Below are 27166 nucleotides of genomic sequence, written 5' to 3' on the forward strand. Positions count from 1 at the left end.
AAGAGTATAATCATGGGTGGAGCCCCACTTCGGGGAAGCTAGCTCATGGCTCCGCCCCTTCCACCCACAGCCGGAGCCCCGACACCCCCTTCCCCCCCCCCCCACATGGCCCAAGTCCCCCTCCCCTCAACATGATCAGAGGGGCCCTGGGCTGGCCAGAGACCCCGCAGCCACGCCTCCCCTCCGCAGATACCAAGCTGCCCTGCAAAAATTCCAAAGCTCTTTTCTTAGTCTCTCTTCCAGAAGAAGAACCTGAGCTTTTGCTATGCCCCATGCAGGTTCCAGGGTGGCTGAGGAGGCGGTATGTGTTACTCAGCATCCCGGGTTCATCAGTAATCTCCTTGGAGTCCAGGGAGATTACTGGTGAACCCAGGAAGCTGAATAGCACATACCATCTCCTCAGCTGCTCCAGAACCTGCATGGGGCATAATAAAAAGCAAATTTCTCCCCCTCACCCCTGCAACTGGGGTCCCACAGCAGCAGCTGTGCTAGGGGAGACAGAGGCTCCCCTGGCCTATTATACCCACTGCCCATGAGTATAATAGTAGGAATATACTACTGATCACCTGAACAAGATGGTGATCATGATTGTGAAATGCTCCAGGAGATTAGAAAGGCTATACGAATAGAAAACTCAATAATAATGGGGGGTTTCAACTATCCCCATATTAACTGGGTACATGTCACTTCAGGATGGGATGCTGAGATAAAGTTTTAACTGCTTCTTGAAGTCATTAAGAGAAGCAATTCTTGATTTAGTCCTAAATGGAGCACAGGATCTGGTCCAAGAGGTGAATATAGCTGAACTGCTTGGTAATAGCGACTATAATGTAATTAATTTAACATCTTTGTGGGTGGGGAAAATACCAAGGAAGCCCATCACAATAACATTTAACTTTCAGAAAGGGGAACTATACAAAATGAGAGAGCTGGTTAAATGGAAAATAAAAGGCACAGTCACAAGAGTGAAATGCTTACAGGCTGCATGGAAAATTATAAAAAACACCATAATAGAGGCTCAAATTAAATGTATACCCTCAGATTAAAAAACATAGAGGACCAAAATAGTGTCACCAAGACTAAACAGAGTAAAAGAGGTGGTTAGAGGCAAAAAGGCATCCTTTAAAAATGGGAAGTCAAATCCTACTGAGGACAATAAAAGGAGCATAAACTCTGGCAAGTCAAGTGTAAAAGTAGAACTGGCCAGGCCAAAAAGAAATTGAAGAGTAATTAGCAAAAGACACAAACTAACAGCAAAAACCTAAGTAAATCAGAATCTGTAGGACCACTGGACAATCGAGGTGCTAAAGGAGCACTCAAGGGAATAAAGGCTGTTGTGAAGAAGCTAAATGAATTCTTTGAGTCAGTGTTCATTGCAGACGATGTGAGGGAGATTCCCACATCTGAGCTAGTCTTTTTAGGTGACAAATCTAAGGAACTGTCCCAGAGTGAGGTGTCACTAGAGGTGGTTTTGGAATACCAGATGGTATTCACCCAAGAGTTCTGAAGGAACTCAAATATGAAATTGCAGAACTACTAACTGTGGTATGAAAACAGTAGCCTGATATCATGAATATAATAAATTAGAAAAGAGAGAGGCAGGTATATGAAGGTTTATTTTACAAGGTATAGAGTTAAGCCATTGTAATTTTGGTTAGGACGTTAAAATAACCTTTTATGTGATCAGTTTCTTGTAATTTATTTTACTAGTTTGACTATCTCCCAGTTATTTGGCCAACTGCTGATCCTATTGAAGTCAGTACAAAAATTCACACGGACTTCAGAGGGAGCAGGAGTGGGTCCATTATGAGAAAGTGATGCTTGTTGACATTAATATCTTTGTCATCAAGCTATGAAAGTACAGTCTGTATAAAGACTAACAAAACAATTATTAGGGTAGTGGCATGTTGTCATCCACTAATTCCTCTGATCTTTGCATTTATGAGAAGACTTCAAGGATCTTTCAGACACTTGGTGGGTGTCTTTTGATCAAAGTTTCATGTATCAGCTAAAGGAGTCTCTGACATAGATCAAGTAAACAAATCTCTCTCTTAATTTTCATGTGCAGTCAGTCTGTTCTCATCTACAATGTGTGAAAATTTTCAAACAAGCTTTGTACATCTCGGGTTTTGTCCTTTATACCCTCATCTGTATATTCTGATTTCTGTAGCCTCATTCAATACAGGCCTTTCTGAGGGGGTGCAAAGGGAACTTCCCTTACTGAAGGTTATCTATGGAGCATTGTTTGTTTGAATAAACTGTATGTAGTGTATTAAGAATTGAAAATCTCTAACCACAATTCATCTGGGTTTGGATTTCATTAAAATTTCAAAGCCCAGAGAAAGTTAGTCAAAAGGTTCACCAACCTTATTGAATATTCCAAGTGAACCTGGTTTATGTTTTGTATCACCTAAAATTCTAAGCAACTCTTTAAAAATGTGCCTGTTATGACGTGTTGTTATTTTATCAGTGTTTTGAGAGAAGAGATTCTTTTAGTTATGAAATCCTGACTGTAGAGAGCTCTCCACTTGCTTAAATCATACATTGGATTCAGACACAAATTGAAATCTGAATGCAAATCAGAATTTGAAAAAAAAATATGAGGCTTTGATCTTGTGGACCTACTAGGCCCTCTACCTCCTCCAAAAACCTCTTGAGAAACAGCATGATCTGGTGGCTACAGACAGGAGTGAAATGCTCGCTCCATTGACTTTAGTGCAGCCAAGATTTCACCTATGGGCTCCTTTATTCCTATCTCTGTCACTGACCTGCAGTGTGACCTTGGACAAGTCACCTCATCTTTCTCTGCCTCTTTTTCCACACTTTCTCTCTTACTTGCATCCAGCTCTTTATCCCTCCAAAATGTAGAGTCTTTGTATTTTTTTTAAAACTTCCTAGAATATATAAAAATTGTACAATAAATTGAATGACAAGAAAAACATTAGTTAAGGGGGTAAAAAATCTGAGACCAGGAAATAAGCTGTTACGATACACATTCCTTTCTAAAGACTGTAAAATAAAGTCTGAAAGTTTGCATGACAGATTAATATGAATATACGAATGTGGTTCTTCAAATGATTCTTGGTTGCCTTAAGAAAATAACATAGTGAATGGGGACTGGATGGCTCTTGACTGGTAATTGATACAAAAGGCCAAATTCCTCTTAGGTATTTCAGTGCAGTTACACCAGGGATGATTTTGATGCAAAGATTTTTACATCTAGGAAGTAGTATTTCAAGAATGACTGGCAGATTTTAGGATAACTTGACTAACAACCAGAAACAATGTATAAGGTGTAAGTCTATTGATGCTGCTATAATTTAGCCTACCTCTATCCTCAATCTCTGCAGCTAGTTTTTACCTCTGTGTAAGAGAATCTCTGAGAGTCAATAGAAAGCATGGCACTGCAGAATATGCGGCAACTACAAGTGGTAGAAAAACTTTAAAATTTAAAATGTTGATGACTTTTTTTAATTGAAGCGAAATCCCCCACACTTTTTTTTTTGGAAAAAAATCTACTGAAATTTTATTTTGTTTCTCAGTTACTGTTAGTGGCAACTTTAAACTTCCTGTAAAAACATAACCCTTTATAGTAATAGGTCACTAGTTTGAAAGTGATGATTGGACGTGGTGATTATCTTTTGATCACTCTCTGGTGGCCTAAGACTTCGGTTCTGGTGGACAGATATTGCCATAACAAAAACCAATGTGACTGAAACTGTTTGGCAAGCCTGCTAATAAGCAGGGAGGACAAGGACTTAAATGGGCTTGAGGAATAAGATACCCCCTTTGTCCCCTAGAGGTGGGCCATCTTGTGTGGAAGTTTGCATTGCTTTTAGCTTTGCTGTTTTTGTTGTGTGAGGAAAGATAGAAGACTTCCGTTTCCAGACTGTCAGTGTGACATCTTTCACGACCACTAAAATTCACTCAAGGCCAAACAATTAAAACCGGACTAACACAATTTATGCTGACATAGCTGTTGTTACGTTTGCATCCATTACACAAGGGCCAGTAGGGACCCCTGCATGAGCCCCAGGAAGTGAGGTCAGAGAGTGGGGTGCGGTTATAGCCTTCCCCTCCGCAACACCAGACCAGCTGCCTCTCTTCACGGGTCCTCATAGCTACTGAGCAGGCAAACATCCAGAAGAGTGGGGTATTGATATCCTTTCTGTACCCAGTGTGGACCAGTTGCTTCTCTGGAGGGAATCTGTCACACCCCCTGCTTCTTCAGATGATGTCACAGAATAGGTGTGGTGGTTATAACCAAACCAAGGACCTCACCAGGAGGTGACATCTGGGAGTGGGCAGCATAGACACCGACTCTGTGGGTGCTCCGGGACTGGAGCACCTACGGGGAAAAAAATAGTGTGTGCTCAGCGCCCACCAGCTGCAGCTGTTTGATGGTAGTGCACCCAGTCCGCTGTTTGGTGCCTGGGGAGAGCAGTGAGTGGGCAGGGCCTTAGGGAGTGGGTGGGTGGCAGTGGGGCCTGGGAAAACGAGGCCTCCGGGCAGAGTGGGGGATGGAGCAACCCTGGGAAAAAGGAAAACTCAGCGCCTATGGTGGGCAGGATTTATAACTGCTCTCTCTAGAATGGGAGAGCCAGGCTCTATGCGCTAGTGTAGAGACAGCCCCAGAGGTTGCATTTTCATTAGCTATTTTTATTCTAAACATGTGAATCATCTGTTCCAAGATTATTTAAAATTAAGCCAGTTGTGAATATTCCTTACTTCAAGGGGAAGGAAATAGTTGAGTTAAACAGGCTTTTGTTTAAATCAAACAGCTGACAGACAATAACATTTGGTGTATATGTCTCTTACAGGAATGTTTTTCAAGGGCTCTTTGTTACATTAATTGCTGACTAATCTATTATGTCAAGCTCATTCCCAGATGAGCTTTGCTCTCAAAAGTACGTTTAGAAAGGTTAGTTCAAAAGACTCTTTGGGAGTATAGAGTCCCAAGTTTACAATACAATGCATACTGCCTAGAACAGACACATCTGTGCTCCTTACTTTTGTTCACTCCATCTAATGTCCCAGTTTGGCAGACAGGCATTGAGATAGAGTCTGACAGAAATGTATTGAGCTACTAGAGTTTGGAGAGAGTGAAAATAGATTGTAAAAATAAGAGGCTACTTGAAATCCTAGGTAGTAACCTGTTTCTTTATACTATGTCTAACTTTGTATTGTCAAGTCAGATGGGAATTTCTCTTCGCATTTCTTATGTCATTAAACTAGTGTTGAATCTCAAGGCATCTATTTTTAAAGCTTATTTGGCTATGATTATACAATAGAACAGGGTTCGGCAACGTTTGGCACGCGGCTCGCCAGGGTAAGCACCCTGACGGGCCGGGCCAGTTTATTTACCTGCTGACGCGGCAGGTTCGGCCGATCGCGGCCCCCACTGGCCGCGGTTCGCCGTCCCGGGCCAATGGGGGTGGCGGGAAGCCGCGGCCAGCACATCCCTCGCCCGTGCCGCTTCCCGCCGCCCCCATTGGCCCGGGATGGCGAACCGCGGCCAGTGGGGGCCGCGATCGGCCGAACCTGCCGCGTCAGCAGGTAAATAAACTGGCCCTGCCCGCCAGGGTGCTTACCCTGGCGAGCCGCGTGCCAAACGTTGCCAACCCCTGCAATAGAATCTCAGAGTTACGAACACCTCGGAAATGGAGGTTGTTCGTAACGCTGAACAAAAAATTATGGTTGTGCTTTCAAAAGTTTCCAGCTGAACATTGACTTAATACCACTTTGAAATTTTACTATGAAGAAGAAAAATGCTGCTTTTAACTATCTTCATTTAAATGAAACCAGCACAGAAACAATTTCCTTACCTTGTCAAATCTTTTTTTAAACTTTCCCTTTTTTTAGTAGTTTACATTTAACACCGTACTGTACTGTGGGTTTTTTTGTCTCTACTGCTGCCTGATTGTGTACTTCCGGTTCCAAATGAGGTGTGTGGTTGACTGGTCAGTTCGTAACTCTGGTGTTCCTAACTCTGAGGTTCTACTGTAGAATCTACTGTACTGGTCTTACTCTTCTGGGAGCTTCCCAGCTATACCTAAATACATTCAAGATTTCATTATTGCAACATAAATCTCTATTTCTTAACAGAAAGGGTAATACCAGTAAAGCCAGTACAAACTTTCAAACCTGTAGTTATGTTGAAGTACAAAAGTATACAGTTTAAAGCAGTGGTTCTCAAACTGGGGCCGCTGCTTGTGTAGGGAAAGCCCCTGGCGGACCCGGCCGGTTTGTTTACCTGCCGGGTCTGCAGGTTTGGCCGATCGCGGCTCCCACTGGCCGTGGTTCGCCAGTCCAGGCCAGTGGGGGCTACGGGAAGCGGCGCGGGACAAGGGATTTGCTGGCTGCCGCTTCCCGCAGCCCCCATTGGCTTGGAGCGGTGAACCACGGCCAGTGGGAGCCGTGATCGGCTGAACCTGCAGACCCGGCAGGTAAACAAACTGGCCCGGCCCGCCAGGGGCTTTCCCTACACAAGCGGCGGCCCCAGTTTGAGAACCACTGCTTTAAACTGTATACTTTTGTGGGCTGAAAGGTAGAGGTGGGTGAGTACTTTTGAAAATGGGCTGATTATATGCTTGTATTTTTAAATGAATGAACTTGGGCCATGCTTGTGCCCCTTTTGAATTTGCTTTCTATGAACATTTATGCAATTGAGTTGCACTAGCATGAACGTTAATGGAAAGCAAATTTCAAAATCCCATTCATGATTACTTACAAGAACTGAATTTGAAATGCAAATTGTCCTATTTGTAGGGGGGATAGGGGGGATCACCAAATGTGAGAAACTTTTTCACTAGATGATGCGCCAATATTCCAGCTTTGTTACTTGAGTCCGATGACTTTGATCTCATCCTAGTTCTCACTGTGTGTGTCCCTGCCCAAAACAAAACGCTATTATCAGGGTGTAAGAAAGGGCCTCAGAAATAGTTTTCAGACAGTTCATATGTGAGACAGTGGTGTTCTGGTTTCATTTCCTGAAGGAGGCAGATACTGATATTCCAGTAGTACAGGATGGTACACATATATGTAGGAGCAAACTATTTTTAAAACCATACATTATGGAATGAAGCCCAGCAGGTAGGAAGGTGCCAAATGGTTTTGAAAACGCATCTTACTTTCTATGCAAGCTCACACATTTAGCAGGCTCACGGTATGAAAAGTGCTCCTTATTGGAGAAAGTCAGACCCCAGAATTTTCAGCATAAGTTTTCTGTTCCTGAACACACATCTTTATCCCAGTTGTACCCCTTTTTTTATTTTTTAGCGTGACATCTTTTTATCATTGCAATAACGAAGTGTTTGTTTTTCTTTGGCAGTCAGAGAATGAGCAAGTAAAGCTATGTTAACTGATAAGCATATGCTGTTCTACTTTACTTGGTACACACCCTCAGCTATCCTGTGGAAGGAGTCAGGATTGCTTTTGGGGTCTGATCCAAAGCCCAGCACAGCCAATGAAAAGTCTCCCATTGACTTCAGTGGGCTTTGGGTCAGTTCCTTGGAGCCCAGTCTGCTTTCATACGGACCATCACCTATTGTGAGGTGACACATGTTCTTTATTATTTGACTGGTGCATAGATAGTTGCTATATTTTAAATGCAATATGGTTTAAATAAAGAATTAATTTTTTGCATTTACCTGAACCTTCTCCTTTCAGGTATGTTAATCACAAGTGAACAGTATACAGAAAGAGATAAACAAGGACAGTGAGGCTCAATGAAATAGAGGGGGGGGGGAAAAAATAATTTAGGAACTCATCTCTTAGACCTACTTTAAGTGGTGTGTACACATCTGTTGCATGTCCAAAATATGTGCATTTGTCCCTACATATTGTACCTCTTAAATATTTTGTTTGGTAGTTGCATTACAGTCAAAGGCAGATGGTAAATCTAAACTGTATTACACTAAAATAATGAAATAAGATTTATGCATAATTAAAAAAGAATCAAACAGCTCCTGGGCATTAGCTTAACTATTGTGGCTTGATAATCTTAAGAATCCCACATTACTGTGCAAGCATCATGGGTAAATCCTTCCTCTTGTTTATCTGTAGCCATGTTAGGCCTGCCAAGCATGAGAACCTCTTTGCTACATCTCTATATTGGGGGGAAGATAGAAGGCTGGGGGATAGCAGTTGTATGAAGCCCAGATATCCACGTCACTTATTGTTCTTTCCTTATAGGGTCTCTTTACATTTAGTATGTGGGAATCTTTGGGACAAGGAGGTTATCAGTGGATCTGTGATTATACCAGCTGACTCCATTATTGAAGGACTGGATGTGATATCTTCCAAGGCTTTATAAACTAGAGTGGGACGATTCCCTTTCTTCCCATCTACCAAAACACTGTGAAATTCACAGCCCAAGATTCAGACCTTTGTAAATATCACTTAATTACAACTACCTCTGGAGTGAAGCACAGCAGCTGTTCAAGAACATACATCAACACTACAGCAATCTAGGATATATTGTCTAGTATTTATTATAGTGAAAAAGACATTATTCTAGTAAAATCTGAATGGAATGTTTTTAGGAGGGCAGAAGACAATTTCATAAACTTGGAAGGTAGTCAGGACACTGGGTTTTACTCCTCTAGCCTCATAAAAAGTGGTAAGGGCCTCAGTTTTACATCTCTCACGTTTGGGAAAGTGGGCCTTGTTTAGTAGTACCTTCCGACCACAGTGCCCGGAGTCTTTCAAGAGGCTCGTTTGTGTGTCAAATAACATGCTGTTATTGCCCCTGCGGTTTGTATCTGTAATCAGGGGAGTTTCTAGAAAAGTTCCTCAGAAGTAGTGAAGAAGTGGGCCAGTTTCATTAGAGATATTGAATTGACCATATCAAATAGGTGGATGCCAGAGGAATAACGAGCATTTTCAAAGATGTGCACTGAAGGATGAGGGGGCTGTAAGGCTGGCAGCCAAAATAGACTCTGCCATGCAATGGCTGCTCGGCTGGGCCTTTTATATAGACATTTGAATGCTAATGTTTCTTAAGTAATAAATTCTGTGCTCTTAAAGCCAAGTTTAGACCCTAAATGAATACAAAAATATGTTAAAGTGGCCAAAGAGACATTAATACGGGCCTGTATTTTGACTGGCGCAGGAGTGGGCACATAACTCTCACACAGTTGCCCTGGAAATTACTCATTCCAGAAGCGTAAGTAAATCTCAGCTGGGAAAGGTGTGTAGGTTCATCAGAAGATATTGAGCTAACCGATCTGGTGCTGGAACAATCCCTAGCCATGGAAGACCAGTAGAGGATGGACACTAGCTTTGGAGATGTAGGGTTCTGGTTGTACTTTGTCTAGCTTTCCCCTTGCATGTACGCGTAAGAAGCAGCAGCCTCAGTTTGGCTCATGATGATTTGGAGGCTTAGTTTGGAGATGTTAGGATACATATTTGGTAGCATCTAGGATGTTTTTTGTAACCATAGACTGTTGCAACATATATGTAAGCTCTTCTGCAGTTGGATCTTCAAAGGCAAAGATCTTTGAAGAACCTTTGCAGCTTCCCTGAAGTATTTGCAAAAAGATTTTGCAAACCACTTTAAAGATGTTAAAGAAAGATCTGAACACCCACCCAAGTGTATTCCTTTACATTTTAGTTCTTCTAAAGTGTTTTTTATGGCACAATATTTGTAAGTAGCATCATTTTGAATTTTCTTGGCCTGTTAGAACCAAGTATATTGGCACATTACAATGTGTAATAAAATGAAATGTAACTGGATATGATACATCAACTCAATGATATGTCACTCCGAGTGGTGGGATGAGGGTATGCATCATAATACTTAGCATATTTCATATCAGAAATGCTTTACAAACCTTAAGCTTAATTGACAATATGTAGCGTTGTAAACATTTTATTTTTAAAAAACTGTTCCGCTAAGAAAACAGACAGTAATTCAAATCAGAATACTGACTGCCCCTGAAAAGGGATTATGTTTTGTTGGGGGCCGCATAGTAATGGGAAGGATTTAAATAGTTAGATAGCCAATTCATTTGTCTCTACCAGCTCTGTCTACTGGACCGTCTGTATTCAGAAGTCCCCCAGTCATCACATCCCTAACCCAAAGCATTGTTTAATTTACCACCTGGAAAGCCATTCCTTCTAGAACATATACAGCTAAGAAATGTGTGTTTTATTTTTTTTCTTTCAGACAGGAAGGACACAATTGTCTGAGGATGCCTGTATTACAGGCAGAAACGCTCCTAATGTCCCAGTCTGGCAAGGTGCTGTGCACCTCCACCTCCTTTGTTCAGTTTGTCAGTGAGTCAGAAGACACTCAAGGCCTGATCCTGTATCACTGTTATCAATGGGTGATCTGATACTCAGACCTTTGCAGGATTAGGCCCACAATGAGACGTTGCTTTGGAGTAATCCAAAACTTTGAGTTTGGTATAAAGACTTAATTAAGTAGCCCATGGGTCTGAGCTTTTGGGGCTGCCTTTTCATTTTAGTCTTTTTATTATTATCTGCAAGGCTTGTGTGAGCTGTATGATCTGCTGACCAACAGATATTTGAATCTTCATTTAAAACTACGTCTTATTCCCTTCAAAGTGTATCAATATATATACAGCTTCCATACAGTGGAGATATATATAACATACACCCACACTCTTCAATAATACCTTTCATCTGAGTATCTCCAAGTAGTTTACATACATTAATGAATTAAGCTTCATGATATCCCTATGAGGTAGGTAAATATCTCTTTCCCTTTTGGGAAATTGAGGCACAGATTCACACAGCAAATTAGTAGCAGAGAACTCAGATCCCTGACTCCCCCTCATGGACCTTAAGCATTAGAATCTTTCAGTGTTGAAGAGTTTGTGACCAGTTACTGTTTCCTATTTACTGTATTATAAATGATATTTCTGTTACAAAATTAGCCAGGGAATCTCTGATGATTTATGGATTTCAGCTCTTAGCCAAGTCTGGGAAACCTTGAGGTTAAAATTAGGGAAGAATAATGAGTGGTTTTATGTAATATGGCCATGGGGAAAAATATATAAAGACCATGAAAGATAATAGAAAATAATTTAAAATGTGGTCAAATTTTACTTAATCAGGAAAAACAAACTCCTTAAAAGACAAACCTCAAAGTAGGGTTTCCTTCTTTGGTTTCTTCTTTTCTTCCATTCTGAAATATATTTATACATGACTTATGACCTAAAATGAATATACACTGAATATGATGGACTTCACTCCATTGGTGGAATACAGACTGTGGGGCCCTCAGTAAGTTAGGTAGTGCAAACCACCCATAGACCCCGCTCTCTGGGTGAAGCTTGAAGGTGGATGAGGCATAGCAGGAAGTGGGGAAGCCAGCCAGGGAGACAGCTGGGCCAAGGAACTCAGAATATGTACTGATTCAGCACATCCCCCAGCCATCTTCTGCTGGCCAGGCTCATATGTTTTGGGAATGAATGTCTCCTCAGAGCAGCTGCTCCCATGGGCACAGGAGTGTGTACATCCTCTGCACTGCAGGGTTAACTCAAGCTTGATATGGGTGGAATTTTGGGTGGAAACTTTTAATTCTTTTTAAGAAAATGGGAATAAATAAATAACTGTACATAAGCTTTAGAGAAGTCAGTATTGACAACAATTAACTAATTGGGTCTTGAGCACCCAAACTTCATATCTGCAAACGAATGGAACTGTTTTTGAGACAGAAGGTGTCCAGCAATGCTAATCACCAACACTACCCCCTCTTTTCTGCTCTCTCCCCACTCCATCCCCCCAATTCCTTCCATACAGGAAGTGATGGGAAATGTGGGTTTGTGACATGGTGACTTAGGTATCCTATCCCTAGGTTGAACATTTGGGGGCTCCATACTGTAACATCACAAATAGGCAATAGTTTAAAGGAGGCTGTGAGGTGCATTTAAACATGAGTAACAGCCAATAGCATTCCAGTCAATGTGTGTCAATGGATTAGCAATCCTATTAAGTAAAATAGTGAAATGTGTGGTGGTGATGATCTGATTACCAGTCACCTGTTAACAGGCTGTAAAATCATTCCCTAAAACAGTTTCTCCATAGTGACCACAATGTGAGATGCGGGCCCTCAGTTACAGTGGATAAAACTCCAGCAGTCCCCTTGCTGGCCCGTACTGTGTATTACTCCATTATTTGCTAGCTAATTACTTGGTGGGGTGGGGCGGTGCTAGAGAGGGGCTCCCTTTTCCAAAATTCCCACACTATTTTGAAACAGCAGCTATTCTGGGGGATATTTCTGTGTGAATTTCTGTGAAGAGGGATATTACTTGTCTCAGACTCAGGAAGCTGCAGAGAGAGAACCAAGGCCACAAGCCCTGTTTTCCCTGTCAGGAGTAGGAAACCAGGCAGAGAGGAGTTAAGTGGCTGTGGGATCGGATGCAGCTGTGGCTTGTGTATCTACCAAATCTAACCGACCGGCATAAAAGGAGGGAAAGGAAAGGAGTAGGTAGAGTGGAGGAAAGCGATGGTTGAAGCTGAAATGAGACTGTCCAGATATGGAAGGACTTTTTATTTGGACTTGTTTATACCCTGGAATAATGGAGAGTGTTGGGGGAGAGGGGAGCGGTTTTGTGTTCGGAGAGGAATTGTTCTCAGTGCTGTTAAGGCATGTTGTGACTGGCCCCACGTTTTGAAACCCCTGAGTATTCAGGTCCAGGCACAACACTAGCCATTGCTAACTATGGTCCCAGTCTTGCATTTGGATTCTATGGGACTCCACTGAAATCAGAGGCTCATTGAATGGGTGTATGCGTCTGGCACTGTATTTCTCAGTGCGGTATTTATGCCTAAATATGCTACAACATGTAACTTTCTACCAGTCACGGAGCTGGGATTGAGGCTAGTCTATGCTGTAGCTGCTTTCAGGAATCCCTAGTAACAGCCCTTTTATGTTATAACTAGTAGCTGAAAACCCATGCTGTTGCACAGGTGTGGCAGTTGGGCCAAGAAATCCACCATCTGTACAGCCTCCCTCAAACAACCAATTAAATGGTTGCATTATAAATTAACTGTAGAGTAAGAGAGGTGATTGACTCAGTTACCTCTGATCATCACAATGGTCTAGGACTCTTGGCATGGCATAGATACTTATTATTGTAGCTGTACACTGCATGGGTGTAATTTGTAAAGTCAAAATGGCTGAGAACTAAAAAACTGGGTGGTAACAGACCGCGAATCCCAGTGATGATTAAACCTGCTGATATTCTAAACAAAAAGAGCTCTCAGCCATGTTGGTAGCTGTTTTCATCACTTCATATTGACTCAACAGACTTTCTATATTTTAGAGTGACAGGTAGAGAGAGAATCCTGGTTTCATATTACAAAATGTTACTACTTCAGATGGAGGAACTACTTGTTTTAAGATAACTAACTTGAACCTCAACCTCTTTCTTTGAACTGGACCTAAGCCTAACCTTTTATTAAGAGATTTGGTTAAAGAGGCCTGCCTCACTCTGCTGTTCCTATTTTCCTCCAGTAATCTCCATAGGTTCCCTCCTGTTCCACTGTTATCTCTCGCCCCTACTTTGTTTCATCCTTCCTTCCAGTGTGACCCTGTTCATACAAGCTTCGTCTGTGTAATTTTCCACATACATATGGATGTGTCCCCAAATATCATGGGAGTAATAAAGGAGTGGCCCATTATGTTGGGTATTTGGGAGAAACCTCACTGAAGCTGAGGGGCATAAACAATGCCGTTCATTTAGGGATAAATGTAAGGAATAATGGAACCAGATAGCTGAAACAATAGGAGCCATCCAAAACACAGGCACATGGCAAGGCCTGAATAGAAGCTGAACCATGTGTCCCAAAGGGGTTTCCCTAGAGACATGTATAGCAAACACAGGGACTGAGGCATTGATTGGTGGAGCTGTTTGTTTGAGGGAAGCAGGGCTGGCTCCAGGCACCAGCAAACCAAGCACCTGCTTGGGGCGGCACATTTTCAGGGGCGGCATTCCAGCCAGCCTTTTTTGCATTTGGGGCGGCAAAAGCCTAGAGCCGGTCCTGGCAGCAGCAGCGCGTCCTGCATGGGGGGCACCCTGGGGCCGCTGCGGTTCACGTCGGGGAGCAGCGCCCGCACCTTATGGCCGGGCAGGCTCCGAGTGCGGGACACTCAGGCTGGGGGCCGCCCCACGGGGCGCACGAAGCCGCCTGCAGGTGCCGCAGGGCGGCCGCCCCCCTGCGCTGCAGCCGGGGCTGGGTGAAGCAGCTCGAGCCACCCAGGGACTGCGGTAGGGCGGCCAGGAGCAGCAGCAGCAGCGGGGCCATAGTGGGGACAGGTGCCCAGGGCGCTGCCGTGCGGGGCCCGGGTCCCGCTCTCCAGGGCTCCACTCCTTCTGGGGCTGCCCTGCCCCGGCTCCTCAGCCCTCTGCCGGGCGGTCCCCCGGCTCTGCCCTCCCGGGTCCTGGCTGGTCCTGGAGGCGGGAGCCCTGGCTGGAGGGACCCTGAGCTGCGGCGCGGCCCGGGAGCCCCACTGCTTACCCTGACCCTGCCAGCGCCAGACCGGCTGGAGGCGAGGGGGGAGCGGGCGAAGTCAGCACTGGTGGGTGGAAGCCCAGAGTTGGGGCATCAGGGGGTGCAGGTGGGGGAGGGGGGGAGAGCCCAGGGCTGGGGCGGCAGGGGGAGCCCAGGGCTGGGGTGGGAGGCAGCCAAAATTTTTTTTGCTTGGGGCGGCAAAAAACCTAGAGCCGGCCCTGGAGGGAAGCAACAGAAACACACAGAAGGAGCAAAGAAACCACAAGACACATCCAGAGAAGGCCTGGTAGTGTGACCCTGATTTAAAAAAAGCTGAGAGAGACAGTTTTTGGGTAAAGTGCTGGCTGAAAGAGGCTTGGAACTGTGAGCAAAGAAACTACTTCCCGTTGTTTTGATTCCTCCAGTGTTCAGGGATACTGGATTTTGTATGTTCTTTGTAAACAGAATTGCATCAAAGAAATATCTCAATGCTATCATCACTTTCTCCTCCTAATGGAAACAACCCCTGGACCCCGAAAATTGGCTAACCACTCAGGTCCAGGCCCATTACAGTTCTTCCCTAAGGGTCTTCTCAAAGTGGTATATCACAGCATGACAAGGCAGAGAATGCACATATTCTCCAGTGAATAAATTGTTTTTTCCTTTATCTCTTTCAGATTCTTGTCTCTTTTTGTAACAGCTTGCTCTGTATTTCAGTAGTTGCCATGGAAGCTAATAGTTTATTGAACTCATTAATAGTTGTTTTATAATTATAAATCCAAGTAAGTTGTTGGCACATTTATTTTAAAACATATGCACTGATTCCTTGTATGTTGATCTTCCTCCAGAGTGGAGCAGTTAAAATCTTTGAGTTACAGCTCCCAGCTCCCAACTTTTAGCAAAATCAAGCAAAGCAGTCCAATAGTAAATCTTCAAATAAGAGGGAGAAGTCCTGGGTTCAAGTCCCTGCTCGAGAGTGAGGATGTGATCTTGGGTCTCCCCCAGTCCAAGTGAGTGCCCCAACCACGGGGCTATTAGATGTAAAGCAAGCAGAAGGGCACCTCCACCACCACCACCTCCATTTTTGTGAATGGTGCTTAAGTCCCCTTGCGAATCTATCCCCAAATGCATTTTTAGCAAATAAACTATTTATCCACTTTTTTTTTTGCCCAGTTCTACTTGAAAGACTCTTCTTTTCCATGTTGCCTACAAAAAACCTGACAATGGTTAGGCTACTGGTGTGCTGAGACTGCTGTCTGTCATGCTAACCAATATTGTTTCCCCATTTGTCTGTCCATCCATCTGTTTCTTTTCTTATACTTTGATTGTCATCTCTTTGGGGCAGTAACCATGTCTTCGTACTGTGCGCAGTGCATAGCACAATGGAGGCCTGGTCCATGATTCAGGCTCTTAGGTGCTATAGGAATACAAATAAATAATAATGAACAGAGTAAAATCTTGATGTGGTCAAAATTAGGTTGTGTGCGCAAATGACAGATAATATTCTTTTCCTGAAGGGGAATATGTTCTAATGAAACTAAGTGCTTGATAGATATATATGCTCCTTCCTGGAAGTTGCATATTGCATGATAAAGGTGTCTGAGCATATCCTTTTCATAGAAAAATTTCTTAAGAGCCCATGCAAAATTTGCTTTGCATGATGACTACATGATACACTAATCATCACACACCAGATGGTTATTTAATCATTGCAAAAATGTCAATCTAAAAGAAGCTAGCAAAGCCTGGGAACTAGGTTTTTATGACGTCACAGTGCCTCTCTGTCTCTCTCATCCACAACTATTGCCAATTTTTAGACCATTCCTGGTTGTGGCAGGGCTCCCTCACCTTTTTGTCTGTCTTTCCAGTTTCATTTAAAGTTTTGCACAGCTCTATGCTACTTTAAAATCAAGTTGTCATAGGATCGAATCCTTCAATAAGAGCTACGTGGGAATTGGGGCCTTAGTTTTTTATATTTAATCTCCTGGTTTATGTAAAAACAAAAGATTTTTTTAAAAACATCCTGTGCTTAATTGCTAGCATTTAAATGTTCCCAGTTAGGCTGTGGGTTAAGTTTACACATTTTCTTCTGTTCCTGTTTGGGTGGAGATAGTTGTCAGTCAGTTTACACTGTGACTGTATCTTTGCATTGGAAAAAGAACTTAATTCTTTTAAAAGGTTGAGATCATAAAATTTGCAGATTATTGTAGGATTTGGCAAAACTGCAGTAAAGAGCTGACTCAGTGCAGTTTTATTGCACTCATAATTTTCCCGTTCTCTCTAGTGTTAAGTCTACACTGGGGGTTTGGGGAAAGATGATTCTACTGGGTGTGTAAATATCATATTGAAACAATTTCCCTCATGTTAATTGTCCCAGCAACAGTCTGAGAACTAGAGCCCCTGACCTTCCCTTGCTATAAGGGAAAGCAGCAGCCTGTGCATGGACAGCTTGAGTAGGGAGAATACCCATGTAGTGGGTAGAACCTCATTAGACTGCCAAACTCTTAGCAAATGCTATCACTTTAATTCCTCAAGCTGGCTGCACAAATGTAACACACACTAGCCACCGAGCATATTGGCACCATGATAACCAGTGAGGCTCAAACTGTGGACCATTTGGCTCCAGAAGTATATATTCCTACCTAGTCCCTTAGCTCAGAGAAAATAATAGGCTGTATACCACCAACCACTAGAGGGAGTCATGACCAAACACAGTAAGTCAGTTTTATTACATACTACCCCATTAGACAAGTTTGTCCCATGTGTCTGAGTCGACACAAGTTCAAATCCCATCTAAGGTGACATTTTGTCATGAAACATGCCTACCTACTCTCACAGGCCCCACCCATGCAATTTTCATTGCAGGATCATGGCCATCAGTGGGAATTTAACTTTAGACCTTTAGCACTAAAAGCAAAATCCCTTGTTCTTTACCGCCTCTTGGCCCTTATATGCTAGTAGGCAGCAATATGCAGGTGTGTATGTTACTTGTGCGACTTCCAAGTCCTGTCAGTTCCCCAAGTCTGTATAATGGAGTTGCATAGCCCTCGCTATGTCTAAGCCTGCCGTGGCCAGAGAGAGGTAAGCACAGTTTATGTCTCTGAGGGGAATAGAAGCACTAGCGTTCCAACAAGGCAAAGAGAGGGGGAAGCTTTTTAAAGAGCTACTTTTCATTTCTTTCACGGCAATGGCAATGTTTTTAGAATTTTTTAAAGCTTATGTGATCCATAGCGTTGGCAGCTGAACATCTGAGTCTGCCTGTGCGCCTCCTTAAATGTCTTAGGTCTTGTCCCTTGTCACAAATGACTAGACGTATATTCTATTACTGTCATCCAGGCCCTGACTCAGACTATCTTGTTTGTAACTATATTAGCTCAGCCCTCTGCTTTCTATTATCATACACAGCAAGGGGAGGGCTGGAATCACAACTGCATCTATTCCATTACCCAGATATCTCATTTCCTTTCCAAGTGCCTTTTTGGTTTCATTAGCACTCACTTTCTTCCAGGGCTTTCTCCTCTAGTGACTCCAAAGTATAGTTTGCTCATGTTACATTTTAATTTTGCAGTTAACGTGTTTGATTGGAAAATGTTCTTGTAATGGTAATAAAAACATGTAAGATAAAGAGCACAAGTGATGGGTAAGCTTATTCCATGATGTTTGGTTAACTGAAGATAAACAAATTTATTATCTTGCAATTAGTGCAACTTGTATATTTAAATAGATTTCCAGCAAGTTCATCAAGTTGAGTCAATCTGCTTCCCTTGATGACATGTTTCAATTTACTCTACTCTAAATATCTCTTGAAGGTGCTTTTCTCCCCCTGCTTTAAACTGTTAGGGCAGGGGTGGCCAACCTGAGCCTGAGAAGGAGCCAGAATTTACCAATGTACATTGCCAAAAAGCCACAGTAATACATCAGCAGCCCCCCAGCAGCTTCCCCCACCTGCTCCCAGCGTCTCCCACCCACCTGCAGCCCCGCCAATCAGCGCCTCCCCCTCGCTCCCTGCACCTCCCTTTCAACTGTTTCGTGCATACAGGGGACTCTGGGAGGGAGGGGGAGGAGCGAGGGCATGGCAGGCTATGGGGAGCGGGCGGGAAGGACTGGAGTGGGGGGCAGGGCCTGTGGCAGAGCCAGGGGTTGAGCTGAAAGTTGGCACCTGTAGCTCCAGCCCCAGAGTTGGTGCCTATATAAGGAGACGCATATTAACTTCTGAAGAGCCGCATGTGGCTCCGGAGCCACAGATTGGCAACCCCTGCGTTAGGGGATATGACAGAGTAATGGAGAAAAACATATGGGCAGATGTAACCGTGCCTCAGTGAGTCACAATTGAGGATGCCAAATTCTGGACGAACTGCTGAAAAATAGGGCAGATACATCCCAAGACTGGTGGCTAATCCCCCATAGGATATACCAAACCAGCAACAAAAGTGAACTCCTATTTCATCACACTGGCTAACAAGAAGACGTAAAGGCAGTTTCCTCAGACATTCCAGTTCTTATATTACCACCAAAAACACTGGATTCAGAGATGAGTGGTTCTTTACAACCAGTCTAATCAAATAAAAGGTTCTTCTGATCCCAAAAGACCAGCCACACACCCAGGTCAATATATAATTTAGATCTTACCGAAAAATCACATTGATGCCAGTCCTTTAGTATCTAAAATCTAAAGGTTTATTCATAGAAAGAAAGGTGAGAGTTAAAATTGGTTAAAGGAATCAATTACATACAGTAATGGCAAAGTTCTTTGTTCAGGCTTGTAGCAGTGATGGAATAAACTGCTGGCTTAAATAAAGTCTCTGGAGTTTATCCACAGCTTGGATATAGGACATTCAGTCCTTTGATCAGAGCTTCAGTTTGTAGCAAAGTTCCTCTAGAGGTAAGAAGCAGGATTGAAGACAAAATGGAGGTGTTTCCAGGGCCTTTTATAGCTTTTGCCATGTGGAGGGCATCCCATTGTTCTTACTGTGGAAAATTACAGCAATAATATGGTGTTTGGAGTCACATGGGCAAGTCACATGTTCAGTATTGCAGGAAGCCATTACCTACACTTCAGACAGCACGTTTACATGACAGTCCACTCAGTGTAGATGGGCATCTCCCATGGTCCATTGTCAACCAAGTGTTTCTTGATGAGTCACTTAATTTGAGTAGTCCCTCCAAGATGTGCTGGCTAGCTACCTTGTGGTAGTACCCCAGGTGCCAACCTTTGAAATCCAAGCACAGAGCCAATACTTATAACTTCAAATACAAAAATGATACATGCATACAGCTAGCATAATCATAACCAGCAAATCATAACCTTTTCATAGACACCTCACTTGACAACCTTTGTATAAGATTTGCTGCATATACAGAACAGTGGTTGCAACAATGCTCTATATGGTCATATTTTAATCCGATAAAGGTCACAGCAGACTTTTCAGATATTGGTACCTAAAAATTGTATGTAAATCTATAATTAAGCACCTTAATATATGACCTGATTTTGAAAGGTGCTGAGTACCTGCAGCTCCAACTGACTCTACGCCTCTGAAAATTAGGCCACTTATTTATCTTAGCAGCCTAACTTCAAGCACTGAAGTTGGAAAATCTTGGTCTACATATATCGTATCAACAGTTTCTTCCTAGAGAAATTGATAAAATTTGATGTGACCTTCTCCATCTCTCTTGGCTTCCTTTTCCTTTCCTCTCTGTCTTCCTTGTTCCCTGTTGCAGATGCAAAAGTAGGTCATCTGCTCTCCTCTTCTCACCCTTCCACTTGCCCCAATGACCCCATCCCATCCTACCTCCAGATTTCCCTTGAGCTAACTCTCTCTACCTCCATTACTCTTCCCAAACTTTCAATCTCCTCTGGCTCTTCACTACAAGCATATTTCAGTCTCTCCCATCTGAAAAAAACCAACCCTTGCTCCACTCGCCTATCCAACTACCATATCTCTTCTTCCTTTCATGGCTTAACTCATTCAACACAGTTAAAACTTTTACTCCTGTGGCTCCCTTGACTCTCATCTCCTGTGTCTCCTCTTACTCCTCTAATCACTCCTTAGTATGCCTCTCCATCCTTCTTCCAACTTTCTGTGAGGGTTTGTGATGTGACAGAGTAGTCTGCCCTCTGAAGGGTAGTGGTGCCTTGTGGTCAGCCCACCCCATCTTGGGGCTTGGCCGTTTAAGGTTTGAAAGATGGTCTGTGTGTGTGTGTGTGTGTGTGTGTACTAGGGGTTATTGATAGGGACGATGTGGTCCTTGGAATGAGTGGTGCTTGGGGGAAAATCCTGACAATGTATCTTTAAGAGCCCAGGGCTGGGAGCATTTCAGAGAGGGCAGGGCAAGGCACTCCTCTCCCCCAACCAACTGAGCTGAGAGAAGATCAACATAAATGCTGCTCCCTCCCTCATACAGGGCAGACAGCAGCAGTAAAAGGTTGCCTATTGGATCCTCCTAGCCTGAGGATTAATTGAGGGCAAAGGGGCCACCTGAGGGAGAAGTGGCTAAGGATTTACACCTGGCTAAATTATAACTCAGCCCCAAGGTAGACAGCTGGGAGCGCCTGCCATAAAGAGAGACAGAGTGTCTGTTTCATTGATGTATACCCAGCTCCAGGAGGAGGGTTGGCGCTCCTGCCATAAAGAGAGATGGGAACTGGTTAACTCATGATCTGGTTTCAAAGAGGAGAACTGGGGGGGTGACCTAAATTCCCTCTAAGCTGCATGGCCGCGCAGGCGCTCAGCAGGGAAAGGCGCCTCTCCCCCAGCCCCGGACTGCTGTGGCAAGAGAGGGCTGGGGGGAGTTCTCTCTCTCCCTGCCGCAGCACCGGGGCAGCCTGCACCCAAAGCCCCTCATCCCCGGCCCCACCCCAGAGCCAGCACCCCCAGCCAGAGCCCTTACCCCCCAACCCTCTGCCCCAGCTCTGAGCCCCCTCCAACACTCCAAAGCCCTCAGCCCCACCCCCACCACACATCACCTACATATTGGTGCACGTAACATTCATTCTGCACATGGATGTAAAAAAATTGAGGGAACATTGGGGGTGACTCCTGTTTTGAGGGAGTGACCATTTGAAGCGCAATCTCAGCTCCAGGAAGGGGGTTGAGGGGTCTCCTGAACCAGGACAAATAGCCAACCAGAATTTTTACAGGGACCCAGAGCATGGTGCCCTGGGGCAACTAACAAAGCAAGTTACACTTTGGAGAACTTAATCAATCAGATCCCACAAAGGGGGTGCAGGTTTCCGAACCAACCCAAGTCTGGTGATTGATTGAAAGAGCCTTAGTGGTGTCAGCACACCAGTGGGGCCATAAAGGGGTGTGCTGCAAAGGCTCCCCCCATGACAGGGTTCCACAGGGCTCTGACCTTGTCCCCTTCCCTTCTCCCTCTACACTGTATCTCTAGGTAATCTCATCTGCTAACCCACATTCAATTCTCTATGTTGACAACTCACAGATCCACCTCTCTGCTCCAGAGCTGTCTCCTTCTGTCCAAATTGAAATCTCAGCCTGTCTGTCTGATATCTCCTCATGGATGTCTAGCCATCAGCTCAACATAGCTAAACCAGAGCTTATGGTCTCTCTCCCTTCCTTCCCCACCCCAAGCCCTCCCTGCTGCCTACTTTCATCAATCACTCTGGGCAACACCATCATTCTTCCTAAATCTGGTTGTCCTCTTCAAATCTGATTTCTCTCTAGCTCCTCACATCCAGCCTGTCATAGAATCATAGAAATGTAGGGCTGGAAGGGACCTTGAGAGGTCATCTAGTCGAGCCTCCTGTGCAATGGCGGGACTAAGTATACCTAGACCATCCCTGACAGGTGTTTGTCTTACCTGTTCTTTAAAAATCCAATGACAGGGACTCCACAACCTCCCTTGGAAGCCTATTCCAGGACTTAACTATCTTTGTACTAAGAGATGTTTTCTGATATCTAACCTAAATCTTATTACTACTTGTCCTATCGCCAGTGGATGGGGAGAACAATTGATCACTATCTTCTTTATAACAGCCATTAACATATTTGAAGGCTGTTATCAGGTCCCACCTCAGTCGTCTTTTCTTCAGAGTAAATCTGTCTAGTTTTTTTAGCCTTTCCTCAGAGCTCAGGTTTTCTAAACCTTTAATCACTTTTGTTGCTCTCCTCAGTAATCTCTCCAATTTGCCTACATCTTTCTTAAAGTGTGGGATCCAGAACTGGACACACTACTCCAGCCGAAGCCTCACCACTGCCGAGTGGGGGGAAATTACCTTCTGTGTCTTACATATGACATTCCTGTTAATACATCACAGAATATCAGCCTAAATCTTGCAGATGTCTAAGTCTTGCAGATCCCTTTTGCATAAGATGCAGCCTTTCCTATCCATCCACCCAGCTAAAACTCTCATCCAGGCTCTCATAATCTCACATCTCAATTATGACAACATTCTTCTCTCTGGCCTTGACAAATGTCACCTTGCTCCGCTCATATCCATTCTGAATGCTGCTGAAAAGCATTCCCATTTTTCTTAGCCTGCCGCTTTGGCCAGATCACCCCACTCTGCTTCCCTTCACTGGCTCCCCTTTCTGGATCACATTAAACATAACCTACTTGTCTTCACCTTCACAGCCTATCCCCACCCTATCTATCATCTCTCATTCACTACTGAGAGGTCATTTCCCACCTCTGATTGGCCAGTGGTGCCAGCCTCCATCACTCACTTGTTAAATTTTCGAACAAGCACTTTTGTGTTTTCTCCCATGCTGCACCTCGTGCTTGGGAGGAGCTCCCTGTAAACATCTGCAACGTGATCTCGTTATCCTCCTTCAAAACACTCCTTTTCCATGATGCCTACAAAAAACTTAGCAATCGCTAGGCTGCTGTTGTGTTAGGACCACTACCCACCATACTGCTAAATATTGACTCATTGGACTCCTCTGTCACTGATCTGTTAGGGCTCCCCCTACTGGCAGATCACAGGTTGCCGCAGGGGGGATCTAGACACTGAATCCCCTGTATATTTTAAGCTTCTCTTGGGTCTCAACAGGCTGCAGCACTGTTTCCTCTCTTGGCTTCCCTGGCACAGTTCCTGGGTACTGACCCTCAGTCTGTTGCCCCTTCATGGAAATGGAGCCCCGCAGCCCAATTGCCTTGGGCCCCCGGAACCAGCGCTGACCCCCAAGATACCCTTGTGCACCCAAAAGTGTTAGCCTTCTGGTTTACCCCTTTAAGGGGATATGCGGTAGGGGTAGCATATAACACACAGACACTTCCCACAGAATTCTAACACATCATTCCTCTTTACTTCATCATTCATCATGAATACACAGATACATTCAAAACTAACAAACCACTACACACATTTCCCTCCCTGTTTCCTCACCACTCCAGAACATTCTTTGGGCTGGGGGTCAGGTTCCTCTGTAGAATCCAGGATCCTGCCCCTACTGCTGCATGACTTCTCTTCCAAATCATGAAGCCTCCCTAGGTCAGGTTGCTTCTTCTGATCCTGGCCGGTCCATCTCCTTCCTCTCTCCTGCCCAGAACTTCCTGTATGTTTCTCTGGGACTGTTCCCTGACCCATCCAGCCTTTGTGTTTTCAAAAGATTAGCATTGACACCTTGGTGTCTTTGTTCTGCGTTTTGGGGATTTCCTCACCTTTCATAACCTTTCCCTGCAGACCAGCTTGGTCAAAATGGTTTCCCAACCCTCCTTAGTATAACTATAGTACAGTCAAGACACCGTCATTAAGTACGCCCCATTATCCTCTGTCTGAGGAAGATGTGACACAGCCTTGCCTGCAAAAGTGAAATCCATGTACACAATACAGCATCTATATAGTATCAACCAGAATTCATTGGATACCCCAAAACATCATAATCCTGTTGGTCTGTATCCATTTGTTGTCTTATATCTAGACTGTAAACTCTTTCAGCCAGGGACTGTCTTTTTGTTCTGTTTGTACCACACCTACCACAATGGGGTTTTGGTCCATGACTAGGGGCTCCTATGCACTAGGGCAATACAAATAATAAAGATAGTGAGAGCTACAGTGCTGGAGCCTTAAAATTCCACTTTTCTTAGGGGGGATATTTATACCTTTCAGTGTGGATCCTAATAAATAATACTGAATTTCTGTTAATATAAGAAAGGTCAGGTCCTCCTTTCATGTAGCATAGGAAGATTTGATAGCTACAGGTTCATAGGAAGGAGTGGAGTTAAAATGTGTAATTCTCAGTGTTGCTGGAGCTAAGCACTCTGTCCGGTGGGAGTAGCACTAGCCATAGCGATGCCGTTCACCCACGAATGACCTTTGCTTTTCAAACAAAAATTTTTGGACTATATCCTGGGAAGTATTTTGCCATTGATGCTATAAAATTGAACGCAATATATTAAAGGTCTATCATCACTTGTAGCTAGGGATTAGCATGCTGACTAACATGGCTGCCATAGTCCTGGCTGTGCAGGGATTTTTGCAATGGGTGTATCATGCAGACTTTACATATACACCCTCTGTCCCTTTAAAAAAAAAAAATCTGTGCCTGTGCAGTGCTCAGAGGTTTTACTAGCACTAGCATGTATGCAATCATTGGGCCTGATCCTGTAAGCTACGGAGTGCCTCCTGGAATGTGCTGTGTATCCTTGCCTCCCATTGAAGGAGCACAGCACCTTGCAGATTTGGGACCATAGACTTTATTATTGTAAATGTTCACATTCATATGTGGGTTTTTTCCTACTAAGGCCTGGTCTATGCTAGGAACTTGTATTGGAATTGCTAAGTCTCTCAGGGGCGTGAAAAGTCCACACCCTTCAGGGACATAGCTACAATGACTTAACCCCTGGTGTAGACAGTACTAGGTCAACAGAGGAGTTCTCCTGCTTACTTAGCTACCACCCCTCAAGGAGGTGGATCACTTACGCCAACAGGAGAACCCCTCCCATTGGCATAGGTGGTGTCTATGCTGAAGTGCTTCAGCAGTACATCTGCTCAGCTGTAGTGTTTTAAGTGTAGACATACCCTAAGCATGTAGTGAGACCTGCTTCTGTTTCCATTGCCTTCTTTGGCATTGTACCTTTCAACTTCATGAGTGCTTTATTGGGCTCTAAGTGGGCAGGAGGATTCACCACCTCCTTCCCTCATTCTAAGCTCCACATTGCAGGTGATGAGTTGTATGAGACTCTTTTGCCTTTCATCAGCATGGCTTGTTGGGTGAATAGTGTAGATCACTATGCAAGGGGCCCAAAGTGATCACTTGTTTCATTCTTAGTCTGAAAATCTCCTACAGAAGAGGAAAAAACACACACTTGCTGTTTGTGTGAATCATTTCATTATAGTAAAGTCTAGTTTATTGAAATGAATACCTGCTGTAATAAATCTTTTCAAAGAATGGATTTGCTATGGCTCCTCAGTTCTCTGGTTATATAAATAGTGAAGCCCTTCAAAACACAACCCTGTTAAAAGAATAATCCTTATAATCCAAAGAACTATCTTTGATTAGTCTTGTAAATGAACCCTATCATGTGATGTGATACATTAATGCTGTAACACACTAACCTTTTAATAAAACGGACAGTGTTCTTGATAAGCTAATGGCCCCAAATGGTAATTAATACACTAAGTCTTTGCATTTAAAACATTTCAGATAATTCCAACCCCACCCCCTGTTACCCATTTTTAACAACATAGTTTCAGATATTTTTTTTCGTGTCCAGTCAATTTTATGGTGGCATTTCATGTTGAGCAAAAACTTCATGTCGTTTGTGATGAATATGAATATCAGTATTTGTGACGGGTTGGACCCCTTGGGATGCCACCTGATGTGCTGAGATACCACTGAGTCTACCTGTTATGCCAGCATGGGCCCCCTATAACCTGTCTTGCTGAGCCAGGCTATTAAAGCCTCCTCCAGCACACACACAGACAAGGCCACACCCAGCTGCAGTTCAGCTCTGGGAAGTTTAAAGGACTTTCCCCAGCACACAGATGTCCACTTCCCTTGGAGTGTAGACCCAAAGATATATTATGAAATCCGTCTCCTCCCTCACTGTGGAGGAAGATATGCACAACTTCTCCCCCCGGCCCTCAGTTAGAAATTACAGAAACTGGTTTAATAATAAACAAAACAAATTTTATTAACTATAAAAGGCAGATTTTAAGTGGTAAAAGGGGTAGCAAACAAAACAAAGCAGATTACCTTAGTAAATAAACAAAAGCCGTAGACTGAGCTTAACACACTACATGGGTAGGATACAAATTAACAAATTCTCACCCTGAGTGATAAACAGGCTGGCAGATTCTTACAGCACAATTTGCCTTGCCTTTCCCAGGTTTTCTTACACAGGCTAAAGATCTTAGCCTGGGACCATCGCTTTTCACAGTTCAGTCTTTGTTCCTCCGGTGTTTTCAGGTGTGTTGTAGGGAGAGTGAGGACCCCTCATGTTGTCATTGTCCCTCTTTTATATCTTCCCCCCACTTGATGGAAAGCTTTTTTTTTTTTTTTTTGCTGTGATCTGTGTCAAACAATTCCCATTGTGTAGAGCTATCTCTGAGAGGTTTCTGTTGCACACAGTTCCTAGGGTAATCTTTATGGTTGTGTGCATTTCTTCAACAAGCAACTAACATTGCTCATCCAGCGTAGTGCATTTGAAATATAGAGGCATGGTCAATATTTCTAGCTTCAAATACAAAAATGATACATGCATACAAATTGGATAAACACATTCAGTAAAGTAT

This window comes from Emys orbicularis, chromosome 10 (genome assembly GCF_028017835.1).
Source record: "Emys orbicularis isolate rEmyOrb1 chromosome 10, rEmyOrb1.hap1, whole genome shotgun sequence".
Lineage (NCBI taxonomy): Eukaryota > Metazoa > Chordata > Testudines > Emydidae > Emys > Emys orbicularis.